The sequence below is a fragment of the Physcomitrium patens genome, chromosome 7 (genome assembly GCF_059467195.1).
Source record: "Physcomitrium patens ecotype Gransden chromosome 7, ASM5946719v1, whole genome shotgun sequence".
NCBI classification, from domain to species: Eukaryota; Viridiplantae; Streptophyta; class Bryopsida; order Funariales; family Funariaceae; genus Physcomitrium; species Physcomitrium patens.
Window position 1 is genome coordinate 13,696,524 of NC_143416.1, and position 26,883 is coordinate 13,723,406.

Consider the following 26,883-nt stretch of genomic DNA (forward strand, 5'->3'; position numbering starts at 1 on the left):
CTCAATATTGGAGCCTTATTCTTCTTGGAGAGAGTGGATTACCCCTCATCTTGGAGTCTTAAGGCGTTTTAGAGGTTGCGGAGTACTCTCCTCTGAACCAATATTGTCCTCTTGTCAAAACTCTTTTTTCTTCTTTCTGAAGGTTAGCCGAAGGTTAAGACGTTAAAATGGCTGAAAGTTTGGAATCCAAACTAGACGCCATCATAAATGCTCTTGCCTCGTTGTCACATAGGACAACAGAGATCGAAGGAGTCATGGTAGGACTCCATAACAATGGAGCATCTGGGATAGCGCCATCTAAAGCATATCAGCCTCAAACTTCTGCGCCAGAAGAAGCAGTTCTACCTCCATTTCAACAAGATCGAGTAGTCCTACAACGAAAGGAGCCTCGAGTTAGTCTTCTGGATAAGTTTGATGGAACTCGTTCCAAGTTTCGAGGTTTTGTCAACCAAATCAGGTTGATAACAATTTTACAGCCTGAACGTTATCCGACGGAGGAAGCGCGTGTTGGGCTTGTTGGAACCTTGTTTACAGCACAAGCTCTGTCTTGGTTTACTCCCTTGTTCGAGAAGCGATCGCCAATCCTGAGCAACTTTGAAACGTTCTTGGAGGCGTTTGCAGAAGCATTTGGCGAGCATGATAAAGTTCGATGGGCTACAACAAAGATCCGATCACTACGACAAGGAACACGCTCTGCATCAGTCTATGCCTCGGATTTCAGACAATTGGTAAGTGACATTAATTGGGGTGAAGAGGCGTTGGTGAGTCAGTTTTATTGGGGCTTGAAGGATGATGTGAAGGACTTGCTATTATCTCTTCCTGATCCTCAAACGCTCAATGAAGCTATTAGCCAAGCTGTAAAGTGTGACAACCGCCTATTCCAGCGTCGCCAAGACCAACGTCCAAGACACCAAATGACTCGTTACGACGTGACTATGTCTGCAAATAGCTTAAACTCACATTCGGAGGCAACAGACATGCAAATCGACACGGCGCGTGTCCGATCTCTTACTCCAACAGAGAAGAAACGGTGTATGGAGGAAGGGTTATGTTTGTACTGTGGAGAAGAAGGTCACAAGGTTGGAAATTGCCCCAAGAAGCAAAATTGGCACCCTGTCAAGACTAGAAGTGCGATGATTCCGGAAAACGACGACGCCTAGCCACAGTAGGAACCGTGCGGCTGGACAATCTAATATCACGACAACAATCAGGTTCCTCCTTCTCTGTCCAACCTGCCCGTTGTTTTACAATTCCTTTGTTTTTAGGCCCTCAAAAACAAAAAAACTTTAGCTTTATTGGATTCGGGGGCATCTACTTGTTTTTTAGATGAAGAGTTTGCTAAACGCCACAAGATCCGTTTAGTACAGAAGTCCAAACCTGTTCACGTAGAGGTGATAGATGGACGACCCTTATTGTCAGGCAACGTTACCCACGAATCAGAACCTATAGAAGTGGTGTTTAAGGACCATAGTAGTCACGTTATTTTTAATATTATTAGAACCCCATCAAGCCCTGTTATCCTTGGTCTTTCTTGGTTAGAAGATCATAATCCGTCCATTGATTGGAGGCTACGAAGGATAATATTTCCTGAAAAAAATAATAATAAACCTGTTGGTAGAACCTACATGAAGAAATCCATGTTTATTGGAGCGAGAGCGTTCCTAAGATCATCCAAGGAAGGCGCACCATTTGTCATTTATGCAGCTCCAACTAGCGGCGAGAATATCTCAACATCGAATATACCAGAGCAATATAGGGATTTTGAAGACGTGTTTCAGAAGAAGAACGCCGATATATTGCCAGAACATCGACCATATGATTGCGCCATAGACTTAGAGGAAGGAGCGCAACCACCTTTTGGTCCAATATACAACCTATCGCAGACGGAGTTGGCAGAATTGCGGAAGTACATCGATGAGAATCTAGCCAAGAATTTTATTCGACATTCAAAGTCGCCAGCTGGAGCACCAATCCTATTCGTGAAGAAAAAAGATGGCTCACTGCAGATGTGCGTAGACTACCGAGGACTCAACAAGGTGACCAAGAAAAATCGCTATCCCTTACCTTTGATCTCCGGCCTCTTAGATCAACTTGGACGTGCAAGGATTTTTACAAAGATTGATTTAAGAGGAGCCTACAACCTTGTGCGAATCAAAGAAGGAGATGAATGGAAGATAGCCTTTCGTACAAGGTATGGCCATTTTGAGTACAATGTCATGCCTTTTGGTCTTACCAATGCTCCAGCGATCTTTCAGCATATGATGAACGATATCTTTCGGGAGTACCTCGATGACTTTGTTGTCATCTATCTGGATGATATTTTGATATTTTCCAAGAATGAAGAAGAACATGAGAAGCACGTTTGTTTGGTTCTTGAAAAACTACGCGAACGAGGACTCTATGCCAAGTTGGAGAAGTGTCAATTTCACCAGAATGAGATGGAATTTTTGGGCTTCATTGCGACTACAGAGGGCTTGAAGATGGATCCAAAAAAGATAGAAGCAATTATATCTTGGGAAGTTCCGAAGACGGTTAGAGATGTTCAGTGTTTTCTTGGATTTGCTAACTTCTATCGGATCTTCATCAAGAATTATTCTCAAGTTGCTGCACCACTCACGCGTCTAACAAGCAAAGACAAGCTCGAATGGGGATCACAAGCAGCAAAAGCATTTCAAGATCTCAAGACGGCATTCACTACGGCTCCAATCTTGGTACACCCTGACTTTGCAAAGGCTTTCTATTTAGAGTCCGATGCTTCAGATTTTGCTTTGGGAGCTGTGCTTTCACAGATGGGCTTAGACAAGAAGCTTCACCTAGTTGCGTTCTATTCACGAAAGTTCTCTGCTGCTGAGATCAACTACGAGATCCACGACAAAGAGTTGCTTGCTATAGTGGATGCCTTCCAAGAGTGGCGTCACTTCCTCGAAGGAGCTGCACATCCAGTGACTGTTTATACGGACCAGAAGAATTTGGAGTACTTCATGACAGCTCGAATTTTGAATCGTCGTCAAGCTCGATGGAATATGTCTCTATCACGATTTGACTTTATTATCACCTACCGCCCTGGAAAACAGCAAGGATTATCTGACGCATTATCGAGGAGATCGTATCTTGCGCCAAAGGCTGGAAAAGCAGCGTTTGATCAACAATGTACAACATTGTTGAAACCAGAAAAATTCAGGATTTTTGCTACTGTTGCAACTATCGATGACGGCTTCCTCAGCGAGGTACGTACTGCGACCATTGAGGATTCTATAGCTCTTGACATCAAACAACGTGTCGATAATGACAAGTTTAAGGTGGAGGGAGATCTTCTGTATTTTGAGGAGCGGTTGTATATCCCAAAAGGACCAACTCGACTCCGAGTACTTCAATCTCGCCACGACTTTCCAGCTGCGGGACATTTTGGATTCAACAAGACTTTGGAGCTCATTTCACGAGATTTTTGGTGGCCCCAAATGTGGAAGGATGTGAAGGAATTTGTCCTTTCTTGTGATGTTTGTTCAAGATCCAAGATCCCTCGACATCGTCCGTATGAACTTCTCTAGCCATTGCCTATTCCGCACCGACCATGGTCTTCAGTTTCTATGGACTTCATTACGGACCTACCGCCATCAAATTCATTTGACAGCATCTTTGTTGTGGTGGATCGATTTACAAAGATGGCGCATTTCGTGCCTTGCAAGAAAACATCGTCAAGTGAAGACACCGCAAGACTCTTTCTTGATAACATATATCGTTATCATGGCCTATCAGATGATATCGTGTCGGATCGAGGTACTCAGTTTGTATCCAAGTTTTGGAGGTCCCTCTTTGAGATATTGAAGGTGGATATTAAGCTCTCTTCGGCTTTTCATCTTCAAACTGACGGTCAAACGGAGCGGGTGAATCAAGTTTTGGAGCAATATTTACGATGCACCATCAACTATCAACAAGATGATTGGACTGCATATCTACCGCTTGCTGAGTTCGCATACAACAACACTCTTCATGCGTCAACTCAACAAACACCATTCTTCTCCAACTACGGATACCACCCCAAGCTCGATTTATTGAGTTCTTCAGCAAATAACAACCCAGCAGCTGAAGGATTTGTGAAGCAACTATCGGAGCTTCAAGCGACGTTGAAGCTTCAATTGCAATCTGCCCAAGAGAGTTACAAGGCATCTGCAGATAAATATCGAAATGAGGCGCCTACTTTTAAAGTTGGAAGTAAAGTATGGCTTCTTCGACGGAATATCAAGACCAAGCGGCCATATGACAAATTGGACTATCGGAGATTAGGGCCATTTGTTATCGAGAAGCAGATCAATCCGGTGGCATATCGTCTGGAGTTACCAGCTACTATGAAGGTACATCCAGTCTTTCACGTGTCTTTGCTGGAACCTTATCGAGAGTCAACTTTTCCCCAAAGAGTACAAAGTCCGCCACCAAGTATCGAAATTGAAAACCATGAGGAATACGAGGTGGAAAAGGTACTAGATTCACGGCGTAATAGGAGAAAATTGGAGTATTTAGTGCATTGGAGTGGATACGACATCAATGAACGAACGTGGGAGCGTGCCGAAAATCTTGCCAATCCACCAAAAAAGGTACAAGAATTTCATCAACGATATCCTCATAAACCTAAGCCGATTCAACGATAGCTTCTTGCTGAAGCTTGCTCATCAAGTAGCATAAAAAGGGGGGAGGGCACCTCCAAAACCCATAGTTCGATAGTGTAGAACTTTGTTAGCAACTATAGTTTGCTCTTATCATTTTAGCCTTTGGACATGGATAGTTAAGATACTACACTTGTTATGTCATCTCAAGCGACTAGCTCACGAAGACGACCGCGAGATGAAGAACCGCCTGCACCACGACGACGTCGGAGGATACCGAGCAACAGATCGCTAGTAATTGTATTTGAGGTCGAGCCTGCCTACGACGGTCAGCCAGAAGGTGTGTTTGGAGGACAGTTTCACAATGAAGACACAGAAGTCCACGCTTGGTCAGAGGTTGAAGGTGTTGGTCACTACCGTTGGCTCCAAGGGCCGATGAATCATTTGCCTCGCGAACAACAATTGGAATTCATAGCGGATGTGATGCGACAGATTTTCATTTTCTTGCGTTGGTATTGACTGATAACAACATTGCTTCTCGGAGACCTCGAAGTTAGAAGAGGAGGTGATGTCATGGACATACATTGGAAGATTCTTCGAATATTCTTCTAGAATATTCTCTAAAGATTCTCTAAAGATTCCTTTAGAAGGTTTTAGAAGATTCTTAGAATATTCCCTAAAGATTCTCTTAGAAGGTTCTAAAATATTCTTAGAAGGTTCTAGAATATTCTTAGAAGGTTCTAGAATATTTTGATAGATTCTAGGAAGTTGCTCGAGAAGTTTTCTAATTAGTAGAAGTTGTTGGAGAAGCATCCTAGCTAGCGGAAGTAGCTCGAGAAGCTTCCTATTCAGTAGTATATATAGGAGTCGAGGCTGAAGGGTTCTTCAGTCTCGACAACACATCTCTTGGAGTTCTAGCTCACCTTTCTGGTGTTGTTCTTGTACTCATCTGTTTAATCTAGTTCTGCCACTTCTTCTTGAACTTCTTGTTAGATTCCAAGTCTGTATTTTGTGTCCGTGACAGTACCAACCATTGAGTGAGAAATGACAAGGTTTAAGAGAGAATAAGGTTGGAAAAGAACATAGAGTGCAATAAGGTGAATGTTCTTTTACAAGTGAAAGGAGATATCATTTAAGAAAAAAAAAGGCAACATGGCAAATCGTGGAAGGATCACATCTTTCTTGATGTAAGTGAAGAACATGCAAATGTTGCTCTTCTTGATGATCCATTATCTTTGTGTGATGCTATGAAGTGTGAAGATACAATCAAGTGAAAGAAGGCTATGGAAGAAGAGTACCAATCTCTTATGGACAATTGTACATGAAAATTGGTACCTCTTCTAGCAAATCGATCTAGTATTGGTTGTAAGTAGGTGTTTAGGACTAAAAGAGATGCAATGGGTGTGGTGGTGAGGCATAAGGCAAGACTAGTTGCCAAAGGATATTTACAAGTTGTTGGAATTGATTTTAATGAGACTTATGCATCCGTTGCCAAATTCACCACCATTAGAACCATTGTAGCAATTGGGGCAGCAATAGATTTGAAAATATACCAAATGGATGTGAAGACGGCCTTTTTGAATGGAGAATTAAAAGAAGACATCTACATGGACCAACCTCAAGGATTTGTACAATAAGGCAAAGAACATCTTGCATGCAAATTGAAGAAATCTTTGTATAGATTGAAACAATCACCAAAGGCATGGTACCAACGAATTGACACCTTCTTTGTTAATGAAGGATTTGTGAGGAATGAAGCTCATCATTCATTGTATATGATGCAATCTAGAGAGTTTTTGTTGATTATAATCCTTTATTTTGATGATTTGATCATCTTGCCTAATAATATGAAAAAGATGGATTAGATGAAGATCAAATTAGAGAAGGAATATGAGATGAGTGATTTAGGAGAGTTGCACTATTGCTTGGAAATATAATTTGTAAGAAATCATGGTAACAAGACCATTAAAATAAGCTAAATCAAGTACATTGAAGAAGTATTAAAATGATTCAACATGGAGGAGTGCAAGTCCATTGGAACACCCTTAGAAGCAAATTTGATATTGATGAAGCTCACGGATGAGGAGTTTGCACAAGTTGAAGGTGAAATACAAAGTGTTCCATATAAAACAGCAGTAAGCTCACTTATATATGCAATGGTGGCCACAAGAGTGCATCTTATATATACAGTAAGTATTGTAAGCCAATACATGTCTAAAGCTAGACCAATGCATTGGACAATGGTAAAGACGATATTGAAGTACTTAAAAGGTATAAAGGACTTCAAATTGTGCCTTGGTGGTAAGAACATTGATTTGCAAGGCTATTGTGATGCGGATTGGACTAGAGATGCAAATGATAGAAGATCCACAATAGAATATGTATTCTTCATTGGATTAGGAGTCATTTCACGGAATTATAAGAGACAACCTACCATTGCAACATCAACGATGGAGGCAGAGTACATAGTAGCAAGTCATTGTGCAATGGAGGCATGTTGGATAAGGCAGCTTTTAGACGATATTGGTCTAGTATAATTAAAAGCAACTCTAATTATGTATGACAATCAAGAATGTCTTGCTAAGAATCCAAAATATCACTCAAGGACCAAGTACATTGATGTTCAACATCATTTCATATGAGAGAAGATTGAAGATGGAATAATAGGTATGAAGTATAGTACTACAAATGACATGCTTGCTGATATGCTTACAAAAGTATTAGTGAAGGATAGACATCATGACTTGATTCAAAGATTAGAATTAAAAGCCTTTTAAAAATTAACAAAGTGGGAGTATTGAAGATCAGCAAGTTCTTAGTAAGTTACCACCATATAAAGATTAAGCATAGTAAGTTGCTAATAGTCAAAAGGTACTAAAGGATTAAAAGAAGTTATTATTATGGCGGCTAGGATTTTAAGGTGGCAGCTAGGTTAAGATGAATCTAGATCTAGATGTAGATCTAGATTGAAAGGATGAAGGTGACTCTGGATGAAGTCTATGTACTTGGGATATAAACTCCACCTATAAGTAAAAGGTGTTGGAAGTAAGAGACATCTTTCTCCACACTTCTCTTAGACTACAATCCTTGCTGATGCTAAGTGTTTGTAGCTTTTAGACTTCTTTTCTTCAATAATTTTTGAAGACCTTCATCTTGATTACATCATTTTAAATATTGAAACAATTGTAATATCTCATTCGATAAGTCAGAAAATAATAGCTCTTGAGTTGAATCTCTTGATTGTTGATTTTTCATCTCTTTAATGCCAAAATATATACAAAAGCTATAAATAAGAATATAAGATAGAATATTATCTTTTATTGAACTTATTTCTTTTATAGCAAAGATTTACTATTCTTCATCTAAATTTTGATAGATGTAATTGATGAAAAGCTTCTACTTTCATTATTATATTTATTAATATCATATCTATACTAATGAGTAAGATATTTCAACCTATTTTGATACCACTTTAAACTTAAGACTTTTTCTATCTTAAATTCTTCATTAATAAATACTTTTATAAAAAGAGGTGGCACATATTTTCTTCTCAATATATTCATTGCCTTATATGGTTCAAGAAGAAATACATGAAATACAAGATAAATCTTCATTGACTCCAATAGGTATAATTAATAAGCAATTGAATTGATTTGCTTATAAATAAAAAAAGGTTGAAGCTTATGATAGTCCAACTTATTACAAAGGCAAGTAGTCTTGATATTATAATAAAATAATCATATCCTATCACCTATGTTGAATTGTGGTTGTTCCTTGCAATAGGCATCTACGTTTATCTTTTGTTATTTTTAAGCTTCTTTTAATTGTGCCTTTATTATTGTACGTAGCTCTAACAAACAATTTGCCAAATATTTTGCTATCGGATTATCAACTCTTGAAAAGTAAAAAGCATCAAGTTTTGGATGATAATCATAATAAATAAATAAAAGGTGTTTGATGAGTAAAAAAGTATATCATTATCATATAGCATGATTTGTAATTTGAGAATACACAGAATACCTAGATATAAAGAATTTACTTTTAATTTATTTTCTAAGCTTTAATACGTAATTTATTCCACCTTCAACTTATATACAAAGTCTTGGCTCTCAAAAATCCCTTTATTTTGCATAAGAGCTCAAAATATAGTAAAACCTTTTTAATTTTTTTTTTTACTTTTTTTTTGTAAATAATTTTTTTTTCAAATTTTATAATCTTGTATCTTTTGATCCAACAATTTAATTTATTTAAAATTTTCAAATAATATTACTATTATTCTTAAGCTTTATTACAAAAAAATAAATAAAAAATTTATTCTTGATCTTTTGCCATCTTAAAAATCCTACTAGATGCTCTAAATCCTAATTTACAAGCACCTAAGTACTATTTTCTTTATATCTCAAAAATCCAAAATTCAAATACTACAAAATTTGTACACAAAATTTAGTAACATAATTATATACTTTTTTGAAAAATTTTAGCCAAAATCTTATTAAATTGCTCAAGATATAGCTCAAAATACAACCATTAGTAAATTGAATCACTTACTACCTTTAGATTGCAAATGCTGACTTCAACCTCCAATCTTTCCTTTATTCCAATTTAAAAATTCATTGTGCTCTATACAAAAAGTGTAGCCCAAAAGATATTCTTTCCAAATCCAGTTGCTGATCTTTTATTGCTTTCTGTACATGCACATTATGTCCAAAAGAGTGATAGTAGATACAAAATCAATACCTTAACTTTAAGTGCCTATATTTCTTTTATAAAAACTCCAAATCATCTAAATTTTTTTATCAAAATCATAGTCAAAATCTTGAATTTACTAATATTAGCCTTCAAAGATTCTAATGGCCTTGAAAGTGTAATCCTAATTCCTAATAGGGCCTCAAGCAGCCTCCTTGAAGCTCATTGGGCATGTTTTTTGGCCAATAGAAATGGAAATTTTTATTGTCCATCTCCATTTATCCATATGGATGCCCTAAATTTTTTTTTTACTACCAAGATTCTTCTCTAATCCTTTTTTTAATAAGATTTATATAATATATGTCCTAAACATCAAATAAAAGAAAAAAAATAAGACTTTTAGAATCATCAATGTCTAATAAAGGTGACTTTAAATATGTAAAAGTTACTATCAACCAAAATTAATCTTAAAAGCCACTATAAAAAAAAATAAAGTTATATAACTTCTAATAGTAGTTCTTTAAACAACCTCTTTTCAAAGTAGTAATCTAATTACATTCTACAATAAATTAAAATCCATTAACATGGCTTTAATCATATTATTTAGTAAATTATATATCAAAAATATAAATAGAATATTTTTATATAATAGCCAAAGCATAATACAACATTATATTAATATATGCAAACTTTATCAATGATAAAATAATTGTTCAATCATCTTGTTGATAACTAATGATATACCTCAAATATTGCTCTAAAACTTGATTAATATGCTTCGCTTGTCTATTAATTTGAAGATGAAAGGTTGTTTTTATCTACCTTTAGAATCTTAAAAAAAAAAATTAAATCTTGATATAAATTAAATCTTTTTATTTGATATAATATCTTTGGATAATCCATGATAGCGATAGATATTTTTAAGAAAAAACTTAGTTATTTTTTTTACTTATGATAGATTTTTTATGTAGTACAAAATGTGCCATTTTAATAATATAATCTATTATTATAAATATAAAATCATACAAACTTGAGACTAAAAGATCTATAATAAAATCTATAGAAATAGAAGATCATAATTGTTTAAATATTCACAATGCTTGGAGAAATATATAGGATTGATGACAAGGAATTTTTGACCTTGAACAAATGTCACATGGCTGAATAAAGACTTTTACTATCTTTTACATTTACACCCTTTGAAAATTTCTAGATATAAGCTCCAAAGTTTTGTTGTATTTAAAATGTCTAGTTGCTAAAAAGTCATAACATGCTTAAAAAATACGTAAAAAGACTTCTCTTTTAGAAATATATAAGTATTGTTTGAAATAAAATAGGTTATTTTTGAACTTTAACTTGGAAGCATCATGAGACTTACAAGAATAATTCTTGATATCATGAGAAGAAAATCAAAGGATATACTTGATTGAATTTATTTAAGAAAGATTGAATAAAAAAATAATATTAATTTTAATACTTGAAGATGAAAATCTTTTAGCTTTAAAAAAATCATTCTTTGTAGATGAAAAGATGTCTTTTTTTTTTGGTATAAGATAAAAATATCTAAAAAGAGCGTCTAATAAATCTTATTATTTTTTGGATTTATAAGTGATTTTGAAATCAAATCTTGACAAAGACATGCTTCAATGGATTTGGCAATAATTCAAAATATGTACTGATATAAAATATTCAAGATTCTTGTAATTCATATAAACAATGACTAGATTACAAGCACCTTTTAGATAATAGCACCATTCTTTAAAAAAATATATAATTACAAATTCTTTGTTATGAATCTTGTAGTTGATCTCAGCTATTAAAAATTTTCTTGAATAAAAAGCTATTAAGAAAAATTTATCATTTATTTCTATTTGTGATAATATCACATCCAAAGTAAAATTTGATACATCTATTTCTATAAATAATGTCTTAAAAAAGTCAACATAATATAAAATTAGTGTACATATAAAGATTGTCTTTAAAGCTTTAAATATTACTTTTGCTTCTAGATTCCATTTAAATTTATCTTTACAAGTCAAATGTATAATTTGAGCTGTAACTTGAAAGAATTCCTTAATAAAGATCTAATAGTAGTTGACAAATTTTAAAAGATATTAGACATATCTTTTCATATTTGTAATCTTTCAATCCATAATACTTTGAACTTTTTGAAAATATATCATACGTCCATTATTTGAAATAATGTATATTAAGAAGTTAACTTGAATAGTATGAAATACACACTTTTTTATCTTGACATAAAGTCATGTATTTCTTAGTTTATATATGACAAACATGAAGTTTATATTTTTTTGTATTCTTAGAAAAGATTAAAATGTCATCTAGATAACAAATAACAAAGTCATTCTAAAAATTCTCAAAGAACTTCATTTATAAAGTACTGAAAAGCTACAAGTGTATTTGTAAGTCCAAAAGTCATGATGTTATATCACTTATTTTAAAGCATACCAAATGGAGTCTTTCATTCAATTCTTTTTTTAAAGCATACCAAATTGTATGCTCTTTGTTGATCTATTTTTGTATAGATCTTGCATTGATTCAATCAATCAAGAAGTCTAAATAATAAAGATAGTGGGTACTTGTTCTTGAAGGTGATTTTATTGAGTCTTTGATAATTGACACATATGTGCAATGATCCATCTTTTTTCTTAATAAATAAAATTGGAGCTCATGTTGGAGATTTGGAATGGCATATGAAGTTCTTAGCTAGATTTTCTTCAATATACTCATTAAATTCAGCTAACTTATTTTGTAATAAACTATAAATTTTTCCAAATTGCAATTAAATTCCTTCTTAAAGGTCAATTGAATAATCATAGAAATAATTTTTTAGAAGAGTATCTGTATTTTTTTTCTAAAATATATCTTAAAAATCTTAATATTGGCTTGAAATACCACTTGAAGTCTTTCCACCATTAGAAATAAATGCGATATAAATGACACAAGGTAATTCTACTTTTGTAGCATGCAAGAAAGCTCTTGCATCTACAAATATAAATTTAATTATATTATGAAAAAAACTAAACTTATTTATGCTAAAAGTTTAGTTTTAAAATTTATAAATAAATTAGCTAATAAATATAGCATCATTCCATTTAATATCAATTCTAAGTTGTTAAAACTATGAGGTATATAAAATTATTAATTAATTGCCTTGTCACAAAATACACATCTTATTGGTTGCAATATAAATTACATCATGTTCATCATACATAGATCAAAATTCCATCAAAAAAGCCTTTAGATTATCCAATATTGAATCTTATCATTCAAAAAAAGATAAAAATTATGATAATGTTGAATGTGAAAATAGAATATTAATAAATCTAACTTAAGATCTTAGAGTTAGATAGCTTTGGGATTGAAGTTCAATCATAAGTTGTACTTGATTGATAAATCTTCAAAACTTGGATCTTGTACCATCAAACTTCTCATACAATGCAATCCTTAATTTTCTAATAGTAGAAGGATGTTCTACTGTAAGAAAAGAAATATGATTTAATACAAATATTAAAGCAGTTCCAATCATCTCTATATCTTTTCTTCCTACCATTCTTGTCACTCTTTATGATAATAAATTGAATTCATGATTGCAAGTATTAACTCCCTCAATTATTCTTATATTTATACTATTGTAGTCTTCATTTCAAGAAGCTTTGCTATGATAATAGTTAGAGAAGAAAAGATCTCTAATATCATTCAAAAAAAATACAAAAAAGGACTTAAGAATAAAAAAAATACTAAAGATAATATCAGTTTAAAAGAGGACAATCTATAACTTTTAATGAGCTTATGTCTTATCTAAAAAATGGGATAATCCATTCTTAATGAAGAAAAGACAAAGCTCTAATATTATAAGTGTATTCTTGTTAATTTATCAAATAAAAGAATCTGATGAAAGCAAATAATCAAGTGAGACTTTTTTCAAAGAATTATGACAAAATAGAAATAAAAAATACGTATATTAAAAAAAAAAAATATAATAGCGATTGCCAAAAGATAAAAAAAATTAAAGACTCTTAAATCTAGATAAGAGCAAGAAAAAAGTTGATAAGAGTGAAGAAGGCTTCACTCTTACCTCTATACATACTATCCACCTAAGAGCTATATGGCAATGTCCTATAAGACCTCCAACATGTGTTGACTTTGTAAGCCACATGTCTTAACTTATAAGGCAAAATTTCTAAATGTATGCCACATAATTAGCTTGTTCCATAAGCTATCCATATGTATGATATGTAGCTAACTTATTGACCAAGTTTCTAACTTAAAAATCAACCATAAAAATATGTAAAGTCAAAATTATGTCTATAAAGCTTTTGAAAATCTGTTTTAGAAGATATTATAAATAAATCTACTTTTATCTATTTTTACCTATTTCTACTTAATTATATAAATAATTATTAGAATAAGTATGTATGTCCATGATAATATATCTATGATAGTAGATAGTGAAATATAATTTGTTTGGTATCATGACCTTAATAGAGACTTTTAATGTTTTGTGATATAATTAAAGTTAGAAACTACTTTTGATGGTGTTCTAAATCTTTTATTTGAAGAAAGTCACAAAGGCATTAACAATGATCTAATATAAAAGTAGTCTTTTTGGCTTACTATGAAACACTATAAATGGTTGAGAGAACCTATCAACTACCTTAAAAGAAAACAAAAATTAGAATTTATAAAAAATATAATTTATTGCATCTTAAATTTCTTCAACATGTAATAACCAATATTTGAGAAACTCATCTTTAAGATGAAGGATAATATCATGGACACACATATTTATTTAAATTAAAGGATTAATGTAGAAATAAATAGGAATAAGTAAAAATAAATAGATTTGATATTATCTTATAGAAAATCTTTTTAAAAGCTTAATACATAAGGATTTGACTTTATACAAGTTTCCACATAATTAATAGGTTGAAAAATTAGCTAATAAGTTGGCTACATATCATATATATTGATAATGTGTAGTATAAGTTAGCCACATATTGTACATATAAGAAACTTATCTTCTAAGTTAGACATATGTCTCATAATTTGGACACGTATTAGATGTTTTGTAAAATGTTGATATATAGCTCCTAATTAAATTGTATATATAGAAGTAAAAATGAAGCCTTCTTCATTCTTGCCACTATCTTTTTTATTCTTAATCTTATTTCAAGAGTCTCTAGATTTTTTTTTTAATAATATCTATTCTAGTTTTAATAGTGTACTAACTTTGAATAATCATTTATTCTTTTTTAGTGACAAAAGACTATATTCATTATTTGGTTCTTTATAATTCATGTCCTTAATAATAAACTTCAAATTATTTAAAAATTTAAATATAATTTATTTAAAATAAAATAAACTATTGATATTTTAAAAAATTTATTTAATAAAATAAATTTTATTAATGAATTATATTATTTTTTATTAATTTTATTTATTATTAAAGTATATATGTTTTCTAACAAGCTTCAAAAAAGTATTTTGCCAAATAATATGACAAAAGTTTATCTTTTTGAAATTGAATATAACAATATTATATAAAATTAGAATAAAAATTGTTGTCAAGTAGGCCTTGATGAAAATCTTTAATCTTGAATTAGATTTTCTCCTATTTTATTATTTAGTTTGAGCTCACTTTTCTTAAAATAAAAGAATAGAAATATTTCTAAGGTGTTGTGGAGGACAATACAAGAATGATTTAAAAAGTTCTTTGATAGGCTGTCATGTTTTTATTTTATAATCCCTAAAATTCCAGGTATAGGGTAATGAAAGTCTTAATTCATGAATACTTGATATAAGAGGATTTCAGTAACATGTTTCCTTTTGTGCTTCTTGTACAGTATTCAATTGCAAAATGCCTAGCCTAGTGTTATCATAATTGACACAATTTGTTGTTGCAATGACTAGAATCATGTACTATTCTTATTATTCACAATCCCTACAAGTATTAGTGGGATATGTAAGAGATTACACAAAGATGGAGAAAAAAATATAAGAATGTTGCTCATTTTTGAAAGAAAGACCTAAAAAAAAAAATTAGCAAGTATATATATTATATCACATAGCACACTCAATTCTAAAAATTTATTCAATTTTTTTGTTTAAAACATAGTGCTTACCACTCACAACTATTTTCATCCAAATTTTTTTTGTTATATCTAATGAAGGATCATCAAAGAATTGAAAAAGCCATTATGTTTGGCATTCTAATAGTTTGAGCAAATTTTTGTGAATTACAATAAAGTGCTGATGATAGATCTTTGTCAAAAAGACTAAATAAAGTAAGAATTATTAGAGATAAACTTGAGTAGCACATGATTTCTTTGACTTCTTTATTAAGCCCTGAGCAATTGCATCTTAAAGTAGAAGAATCTCCATTGTTATTTTATGGCCAAGCTATACAATACTAGAAAGGAAAATTCTTCACTCTTATAAAGACAAATTGTAAAAGAATCCCTAGAGATTGTTAAAGTATATGAGTAAATATGGAAGTAGAATAAGTAATATTATAGAAGATATTACTTTAGGTAAGTTACTATAGATTAAAGGGTTGGCTCTTGGTATATAATAAGGCTAAGAAATAAAGTAGATGAATGGATGAAAGATCTTAAGAATATATAAAATATGCTAAAAGCATATTTTTATAGTGGATAAGATAACAATAAATAATCTTAGTAGAATATTGGATGGATATATTTATCAAAGGATGGAAGTTGTCCATTACGACAGCAACCACCACCTATAAGTAATGGATGTTGGAAGTGAGAGATATCTTACTTCATACTATTTTTGTGTACAACCTTGCTAATGCTAAGTATTCTCACTTCATAGTACTTGTTTTTCAATAGGTTATAGGCCCACATATCTTTAGTTGTGAGTTTTGAAGTTCTTTGAAGTCTTACTTATTGTAAGGAATAGATTTTTTGATTGTTATTGATGTTAGGATTTTATATCATCTAATTCCATTGTTGCATCAAGTTGTTGATGTAGTTTTGCTCTTACTTATTGTTAAGTGCATTGATAATCTTAGAAGATGTTAGATACCTTAGAATGATATTTTAGAACACTAATATTATATTTTTTTTCTGATTTATATCATTTGTAATCTAACATTGTAATTTTGTGTAATAATCTTTCTTTGAGATTTTCTTATAATGATAAGAAGTATTTTGTGAAGTTTGAAGTATTTTATGAAAAGAAAAGGATGCTTAGGGAGTGGAAAAGCTTATATAAGAGATTCAAATAGAATATAAGACTTGTGAGAAGTCTTATAAGTGAAGTTGTGAATGATTCAAGAATGAAATCACTTGTTTATTCATAAAGAGGGCATTCTAGGTTTCTACGGCAATAACACCTTTTTGTTGATTTTGAGAGTTTTTTTTTTTTTTTTTTTTTTTTTTTTTGATTTTCTTTAATAAACTTCTTTCTTAGACATGGCTTCAAGTAAATGTGAGATTTTGAAAGTAATTGAGAAATTTAGGAGTAGCAACTTCTACCATTGGAAGAAAAAAAATTGAGCTTTTATTGGCTTCATTGGATAATTGATGATGTTGATGTCAAGATAAAAAATGAGTCCAAAAATTGTAAAAAGAAGGTTTTTGGCATGATTACATCAAATTTTGATAATGTAAATTTTTCACATGTAATTGATTGTAATGGACCAATAGAAGCATGGAAGTTTATTTGTAATATCTATAAGAGTAGAAACCTGGCTATTATTCTATGAACAAGGAAGAAGTTTATAATAGCAAAGATGGAAGAAAGAAATGACCTCATAGCTCATGTCAACAAGGTAAAAGTACTTACAAACCAACTAGCAGTTGTTGACAAACTAGTTGATCATAAGGACATTGTGTTGACATTATTCATGAGCCTTCCTAAGTCCTACAACTACTTCATTGTAATATTAGAATCTATCAATATAAAAGAGCTTATCATGAATTATGTCACATCAAGGGTTGCTCATAAGATGATCAAGAAAAAAAAATTGAGCTTCAAAAAAAATATTCAGCTCTATTTTCAAGACAAGACAAAGGTAGTTATTTTCACTAATGTGATAATTTAAAAAGAAATATAAAAAATTACTATATTTTTAGAAAATTAAGTTACTTTATTAATAATTTCTATAAAGCTAAAAAAAAAATAGAAAGAATATAAATAATATTCATGATAACTTTTATAGAGATGACTATGCTTTTATGGCAAGTGAAGGAGCCTCCATAGCTGTTATGTCTAAGTGGATTGTAGATTTGGATGCAACTAAGCATATGATACTATATAAGTATTTATTTGATACTTATAAAGAAATTTCAGCAACCAAAATTTAGTTGGAAGACAATCACATAATACAAGCCATTAAAATTAGATCCATTGTTGTAAAAATCATTGTAAATGACCAAATCAAGGAAATCAGATTGAAAGAGGTCTTACATATGCCAAAGATGAAGAAAAACCTCTTTTCAATGAAAAAAATTATATCACATGGTTGTAAGATTCAATTTGATAAGAATGGATGTTTTGTGAAGACTTTGGATAGAAAACATGTTGCAAAAGGCCTTAGAGATGGAAACCTCTATTTCATCAATTATAAGAAGGTGAATGATATAAAAGTAGTAGCATTTGATGATTTTTTATAAGATTAAGATAAATTTAGAATTTTGCATCTATGTCTTTATCGTTTGAATGTCAAAAGCATAAAAGAGCTTTGATCTATAGTAAGTGGCTTGAATCTTAGTTAATTTAGCCACAATATCTTTATACTTACTTGTGAAGGATGTATATAAGACAAAAAACAAAAGACTTTATTTCCAAGAGGAGTTACAACACATTGTCATATTATAGTTTGGCTACTATGTGAAAATAATGTGTTTATATATTTAATGTATAATTTACTTAACAACATAGTGAGAGCTATGCTATTGGATTTTAATTGATTGTAGAGTGTGGTTAAATTACTATTTTAAAGGGAAGTTATTTAAAAGGATTACTATTAGAATTTTGATAACTTTATTTTCTTTTGATAACAACTTTTGAAGTTGGTTTTATTGGTAGTAACTTTATACATTTAGAATCACGTTTATTAGACATTGGTGATCCTTAAAGTTTTATTTTGGTTCTTTAATTTGGTGTTTAAGATAAATATTATATAAATCTTATATGAAAAGAGATTGAAGAAGGATTTTGGTAGCAAAAAAATTAGTTAGGATATCCATATGAATGAAAGGAGATAGATGATATGAATATCCATTCCTATTGGTAAAAAATCATGACCAATGGGCTTCAAGGAGGCTGCCTGAGGCCATATTAGAGATTAAGGTTAGTCTTTTGGAGCCGTTTGAGCTTTGGAAGCTAAGATCAGTAAGTTTAGGATTTTGGCTATAGTTTTGATATAAATTTTGAATCATTTGGAGTTTTTATGAAAGAGATATAGATGCTCAAAGTTAAAGTATTGATTTTGTACCTACTATCACTCTTTTGGATTTAACACATGTGTACAAAAAGTAAGTAAGGATCTATAATTGAAGTTGAAGAGGGCACTTTTTTTTACTATACTTTACATATATTATTCAATGAATTCTAAGCTAGAAGAAGAAGATATTAGTCAATGCCTCAAATCTAAGGAGTAATAATTAACCCAAATTGCTAGTGGTTGTGTTTTGAGCTATATCTTGTGTAATTTGATAATATTTTAATTAAAAGTTTTTTATAATATATATTTTTATGTTACTAAATTTTATACATAAGTTTTATGGCATTTGGATTTTGGCTTTGTGAGATATGAAGAAAATAGTACTTGGGTGCTTGTGAATTAGGATTTTGAAGTACTTACTAGAAGTTTTAAGATACCTCACGATTAGTAGTGAATTCATGGTTGAATTTTTATAAGATAAACTTAAGGATAAATTCTAATATATATGTAAATTTGACAAAAATTGGATAGTTGAATCAAGAGATATGAATTTTTAAAGTTTGAGAAGAAAAAATCTTTTGTAGGAATATTATATTTTGAAGGAATTTTATTATAATTTTAACATTATATACAAAATAAAGAGATTTTTGGAAGTCAAGACTATATATATATATATATATATATATATATTAAAGATGGATATATAAAGCTATGATTAGATTTTAATATAAAGGTGAGCTTTTGAGAAGAGATTATGGATTTTTTTTGGAATTATTGAAAATCTAACTTACCAACAAATGATTAGTTATGATTTGGTATAGCCAAGAATGTTAGGAAATTTTTAGTTATTTTAGAAAGCCTTATGTATAAAATCTTTTTAAATATAAAAAATTTTACTAATATAATATCTTTTTGATATTATAGTATTTATTTGTCTTTTACTTTAAAGCTTAAATAACTTATTGGAGCTTGGCCAATAAGTTAAAACTAAACTTTCTACAACTAAGTACCTGGTATAATTCTAGATAGAAAACCACGTAATATGATAATAAACTACTAAATTATTAGAGATTATACAATGTGATATTTGTGGATCAATGAAGACACCATCAATTGGAGGAGGAAGGTACTTTGTCACATTTATTGATGATTTTTTAAGAAAAGTGTGGATTTATATCATTAGAGCCAAGAGTGAATGTTTCTCAAGGTTTAAGAAATTTAAGGCTTTAATACAGAAATAATATAAGTACAATCTCAAAGTCTTGTGTATAGATAATGGAAGTGAGTATATATCAAAATATTTTGATGAATTCTTAAAGATTTGAAGTATTTTAAGACAATCCTCTACTTTCTACACTCTACAATAAAATGGAGTTGCTGAAAGAGCAAATTGCACCATTGTAGAGATGGCAAGAAGTATGTTTCATATACAAAACTTTGGACATGAATATTGCACAAAAGCAGTGATAAATGTAGTATATACAAGGAATAGGTGCCCAATAAATGCACTCACATCAATGACTCTACAAGAAGCTTAGAGTGGCAAGAAACCTTATATTTCACACATAAGAATTTTTAGATGCATTGCCTATGCAAAGATATTAGATTGTATGAAGTGCAAACTTGATGCAAAAGGTACAAAATATATGTTTGTTGGATATTATGAAGGTACCAAGGTATATAGGTTTATTTGTGTAGAAACCAAAAAAATCATTAAGAATCGTGATGTAGAATTTTTGGAGTATAAGAATGCTTATGAACACTTGGAGATGTATTCAAGTAAGAATAATGGTATATTTTTAAATATATCTTCAATTTCAACAAAGGAAGAAAAAAAAGATGATGACATTAATAATGGTAGATATTCAAATCAAGATGAAGAGCTAAAGAAGGTAGTCTATAGTTTACCTATAATTACTAAAATGAACAATGAAGACTATCAAGATATTGAAGATGATGATCATGATAAGGAGTACTAACCTTTGAATGTAAAAAAGTAAGTTTTAAGAAAAAAGAAGCTTACAAGAAACCTTGGAGTGAAAGAAGGTGAAGCTTCATCAACTGAAAGGAGATATTCTTTGAGAGATGGAAAACAACTTGATGTATAGTGGAAGAATCACATCTTTCTTTAAGTAAATGAAGAACATACCAATGTTGCACTTTTTACTGATCCATTCAGTTTTTGTGTTGCAATGAAGTCCACCGTGTCGTAATACGTGAAGTCTTGCTTGAGAATGCTCCGGGCACCTGGCTATGGAAGGAAGAATGGAAATTGCAATAACAAAATCCTAATTCTAACAGAATATTAACAATGCTCTAATTAGGCTATAATAATGCAAGCTTAATCAAATTAAAAAAAAAAAAAAAAAAAAAAAAAAAAAAAACCTCAAAGAAATTTCAAACAAATAATAAAAATTCTTAAAGAAACATTAGAAAGAACACAAATATCACTCAAATACATCTCAATTCAATCTTAATTTGATTCTAGTTAAAATCCTATTGAACTTCATTCAAACTTTAGGCTAAAACTAATTGAATCTTAAATCCTAATAAAATCCTAAACCCTAAATCAAATCCTAAATAAACCTTAAACCAAATCCCAACCAAATCCTAAACCAAATTCTAACCAAACCCTAAATCAAATCCTAAATCCTAAATCAAATCCTAAACCAAATCCTAATCAAAATACTAAATCCTAAATCAAACCCTAATCAAATCCTAAACCCTAAATCAAATCCTAACCAAATTCTAAATTCTAAACAAAATCCTAACCAAATCCTAAATCAAATCCTAAATCCTAAACTAAATCCTAACCAAATCCTAAACCCTAAATCAAACCCTAATCCAAATCCTAAACCTCAAACCAAATCCTAACCAAATCCTAAACCAAACTCTAATAATTCCTATAACAGATTCAAACCTAAATAACTAATGAATAAACCATCGATCTTAACTCAAATTTTTCATACTTCTAAAAAAAATAAGTTAAAAAGAAGCACAAAAAAATTGAAAAGGATCGGAGTTACCAAATTGAAGATAACCTCAAAAATGTGCTTGGGTATTGGCCGGCATCCTTCTCTAGTCTTGATGCCAATCTTCCAGAGCCAATATCTCTCCATTTCACTATTCGATTGATCTCAAAATTCTCATACACATAGAAAAACAAGTCTAATATCTTCTCACGTAAGTTTCACTCTAATCCAACCAATAGATTGCAAGAAATCTCAAAAACCTCCACTGTACCTAAAATTCTACTTTCTGAGACCTTCACCCACTTAAACCTCAATATTCCTCAATTCAACCATTAGATCAAGCTCAAATTCATGATACATATTAAAAAAAACTATAAACACACAAAATTTCACTCATAGATCTATTACAAAACTCTTGAAATCATCCAAAACGTAAACCATATTTTATTTCATAAAACCCAAGTCATCCAAAACAAACCTTGACTTCGCAAAGCTCTTACAAAGTCATATCAACTCCAAATCACCCAAAATCAATGCTCGTAGAAAGTCTATTCAGTCTGCTATCAAATCTCACTCTCCGATCTCCAAAAGAATCCCATAGTCATCGTTGAGATTCGGTTTTGTGCCCCAGGGTCTGATTTCGACCCTGGTTCATAACCGGCCCTCTCCGGATATCATTATCTAGTTTTTCTAAGTAACTTTTTTCTAGAATTTACTCTTAACTTCCTTCTAAAGATGCCTATATCATTTATTTTTCCAATCTACTTTGATTTGCCTTACTTATGGTGCTACAAAGTAAGTAGAAGTCACCTTTCTAAAAGGCAGCATTGGTACCTTTTAATTTTTCTACCTCTTTGAATATTAACTATATTTCTAAGATAATTTTTTCTAATAATTTGAACTAAGATCACCTAAATTATAATAATCTCCACATTCTTTCACCTATTTATCATATTACATCATGATAACGGATGGTATGAAGTAGGAGAATGCCATAGAAAAAGAGTACAAATCACTCTTAGACAATAGAACATAGGAATTCACTCAACTTCCACCAAATTAATCTTCAATTAGTTATAAGTGGGTATTTAGAACCAAAAAAGATGTAATGGTCAATATTATGAGATATAAGTCTAGATTAGTTACCAAAAGCTATTTATAAGTTACTGGTGTAGATTTCAATGAGATATTTGCTCTTGTGGCCAAATTCACCACCATTAGAATCATTTTTACAATTAAGGTAGCAATGAACTTAGAGATGTATCAAATGAATATCAAGATAGCTTTTTTGAATGAAAAACTAAAAAAAGACATCTATGTAGAGTAACTTCAAAGATTTATAAAAGAAGACAAATAAAATCTTATTTATAAGTTAAAAAAAGCCTTGTATGGGCTTATGCAATCTCCAAGAGTATAGTACCAATGTATTGATACATTCTTTGTGAATGAAGGATTTAAAAGGAGTGAATTTAATCATTCTTTGTATGTTATGTAATCAAATGAGTTCATATTGATGGTCATTTTCTATATTGATGATTTGATCATCTTAACCAATACTATGAAGATGATGGATTAATTGAACGCCAAATTAAAAAAGAAATATGAGATTTAGTTATTTGAAAGAGCTTTATTATTATTTAGGAATGGAGTATGTAAGAGATCATACTAAAAAGGCCATTATAATGAATAAAAGTAAGTTCATTAAAGAAGTGTTGAAATAATTTAATATAACGGAGTGTAAGCCTATTAGAACACCTTTGGAGGCTAATTTGAAATTGATAAAGCTCTCAGATGAAAAATTTGCTAAAGTTAAAGGTGAAATGTAAGGTATTCCATACAAGACAATAGTAGCTTCACTTATGCATATAATAGTTGGTACAAGAATGGATCTTGTATATGCAATGAGTGTTGTGAGCCAATACATATCAAAGATTCAACCAATCCATTGGGTAACCATCAAAAAGATCACGAAGTACTTAAAAGGTATTTTGCATTTCAAATTGTGCTTTGATAGTGATAACATTAGTTTGCATGGTTATTGTGATGCAAATTGGACTAGATATGTAAATAATAGAAGATCAACAATAGAATATATATTTTTTGTTGGAGTGAGAGCTATTTTGTAGAATTTTAAGAAACAACTAATATTTACAATATCAATAATAGAGGCCAAGTATATAGTAGCAAGCTATGGTGCAATAGAGGTAATATGGCAAAGACAACTTTTGGACGACATTGAAGTATTGTAAATGAAAGAAACTTCAATAGTTTGTAATAATCAAGGATGTCTTGTACTTACAAAAAATCCAAAGCATCATTCAAGGATCAAGCACATTGACATTCAACATCACTTCATAAGAGAGAAGATTGAAATGGAAATGATTCGTATGAAGTATTGTGTAACGGAAGACATACTTATTGATTTGTTGACAAAGGTAATAATAAAGAATAGACATCACATGTTGACAAAGGCATTAGGATTGAAAGCCTTTGGCCAATAGTAAAATGAAAGTATTAAAATACATAAATAAATATAGAAGTAGAATAAGTAACATTGTAAAAGATATTACTTTAGATAAGTTGATATTGGTTAAAGGATTGGCTCTTGATATGTAAGAAGGCTAAGAGATAAAGTAGATGAATAGACCAAGGATCTTAAAAGTATATAAAATATATTAAAAATATATTTTTATAATAGATAAAATAACAATAGATAGTCTTAGTAGAATATTGGATGGATGTATTTATCAAAGAATGGAAGTTTTTTATTAGAGCAACAACCACTATATATAAGTAATGGTAGTTGAAAGTGAGAGACATCTCACTCCATACTCTGTATGTGTGCAACCTTCTTGATACAAAGTATTATGATTTCATAACGCTTATTCTTCAATAGGAACTCTTTGATCTTGTATGTAATTTTTTTGATACATCTTTTTTATTTTTTTCAAGATTATATAAAATTTTATTCTTTATTTGTGTTCACTAATTTTTTAAGTATCAAAATATAATCTAATTAATACAAAATTTATTTCTAGTTTGCTATGTAAGATTGTGGCATAGCTATTCTATTGTCATCATGTGCATGGCTTAAAACCATGACTATGTTTCCTAAGATAGATTTGTGATGGATACAATAGAACAGCAGCAGCTTAGTACACCACAAAAAATCTTTTGAAAGATGTCATAAGTTGCATGCTATCAAGTTTCACAAGAGAAGAGTAATTGGTGCTTCTATTAAGGCTATGGTTGCAAGATTTGTAAAGACATATAATGATAGGTCTTTGATTCTTCTTATATTAATACTAGTTCAAAGTTTTGTCAAAGTATTTAAGATTTTTTTGTTTTGTTACTTTTAGCTATTTCAAGATAATAATATGTATTACTACAACATTGATGATTGTCAATGGATGGACAATCATTGCAACATGCATTAGAAGTTCTTGTTGTATATTAGATGCACAAGAAATAATGTTGCCATTTGTAAATTAAAATAAACCTCCAATAGTTAAAAATTTATTTCAATTTACAATGATTTTATTTTCTAATAATCCTATTAAATTATTTTTGTCATTTTAATTTTACTCAAAAACTCTAAGAACTCTTTAATTATAAATTAAATAAATCCTAATAATAGGTGATTTATTTTAATTCATAACTATTAATTAACTTATAATTTGATTTATTAAATATCTATTTATTTCTTATTAAGAACCTTAAGTTCTTTAACTAATTAAATTTTACACTCACACATCTACAAAAATAATGAAAATCACTTAATAACTCTTAAATTATATATATTTGAAAGAATTTATTTTTTAGAATTATATTTTATTTTTATATAATTTTATTTTTATTTTTATTTCTTGATAATAAAAATTATCTAAAATTAAGTAATCATCTAAGATAATTTTTCATCTACAAATGATTTTTTATCCATAAATAATTTTTTATTTATAATTAAAAATTTGTCTATCTTTAATCTACATTCATTTATAAATTTTCATCCATTCAAATCATAGCTTTATCTAAGTTCTTAATTATCAATAAATTACAATTAAATATCTTAATCTAAAATTTATTTACTAAATGAAGTCCAATCCACAAATGAAGTTTTTTTTAATAATTAATTTTACTTAAGAAGTACATTCATAATATGTGGAGCAGATTAAATTGTCTCTTGAATTATAACCAAAAGCCATCTTTAATACTACTAGCTCAATTAACGCTTGCTTCTCTTATTGATTTGATTGCTCTTGTTATTCCAATCCATTGCTCTTGTAACGTCCAACAACAACGACTTAGTTCCTCCCTTGGTTGCTTTGTTTTTCTCAAATAATGCACACTAAACCACCAATGAACCTTGACATATCTTACCTATAACTACTCTTTTATTGCACTAAAGAATTGACTTTAACCAAAGTCTCTTCCTTCATAAAAAATTGATCTTTACAAAGTTTTAACTAGTGGCTTCGCATACTAGCCAAGACCATGATATATGAAGTAGACAACTCTAGCATCAATCTACTACACATTCTACCTTAACTACTCAACATCATCTACTAAATTTGAAGAGATCACGCTGTTAGGGACATAGTCCTTAGAACCTTCTAGAGACAAGTTTCTAGAACCTTCTAGAGACAAGCTTCTAGAACCTTCTAGAAGCAAGTCTCTAGAACCTTCTAGAAGCTTCTTAGTTGGTAGAAGATGTTAGGGACATAGTCCTTAGAACCTTCTAGAGATAAGTTTCTAGAACCTTCTAGAAGAAAGTCTCTGGAACCTTCTAGAAGCTTCCTAATTGATAGAAGTTGCTTGAGAAGCTTCCTAAATAGGAGTATATATTGGAATCGAGGCTGAAGAGTTCTTAAGTCTCGACAACACATCTCTTGGAGCTCTAGCTCACCTCTCTGGTGTTGTTCTTGTATTCCTCTGATTAATCTAGTTCTTGCCAGTTCTTCTTGAACTTCTTGGTAGATATCAAGTCTGTATTCTGTGTCCGTGACAGTTTGTCGAGACTTCACTCACCTCAGATATCAGAGCTAGTTTCTTCTTTGTTAGAGTGTGCATTACCCCTCTGCTTAGAAGTGTACTAGCACTTTAGAGGTTGCGGATTACCCTCCTCTAAACTGATACTTCTTTTGTTACAATATTGGAGTCTTATTCTTCTTGGAGAGAGTGGATTACTCCT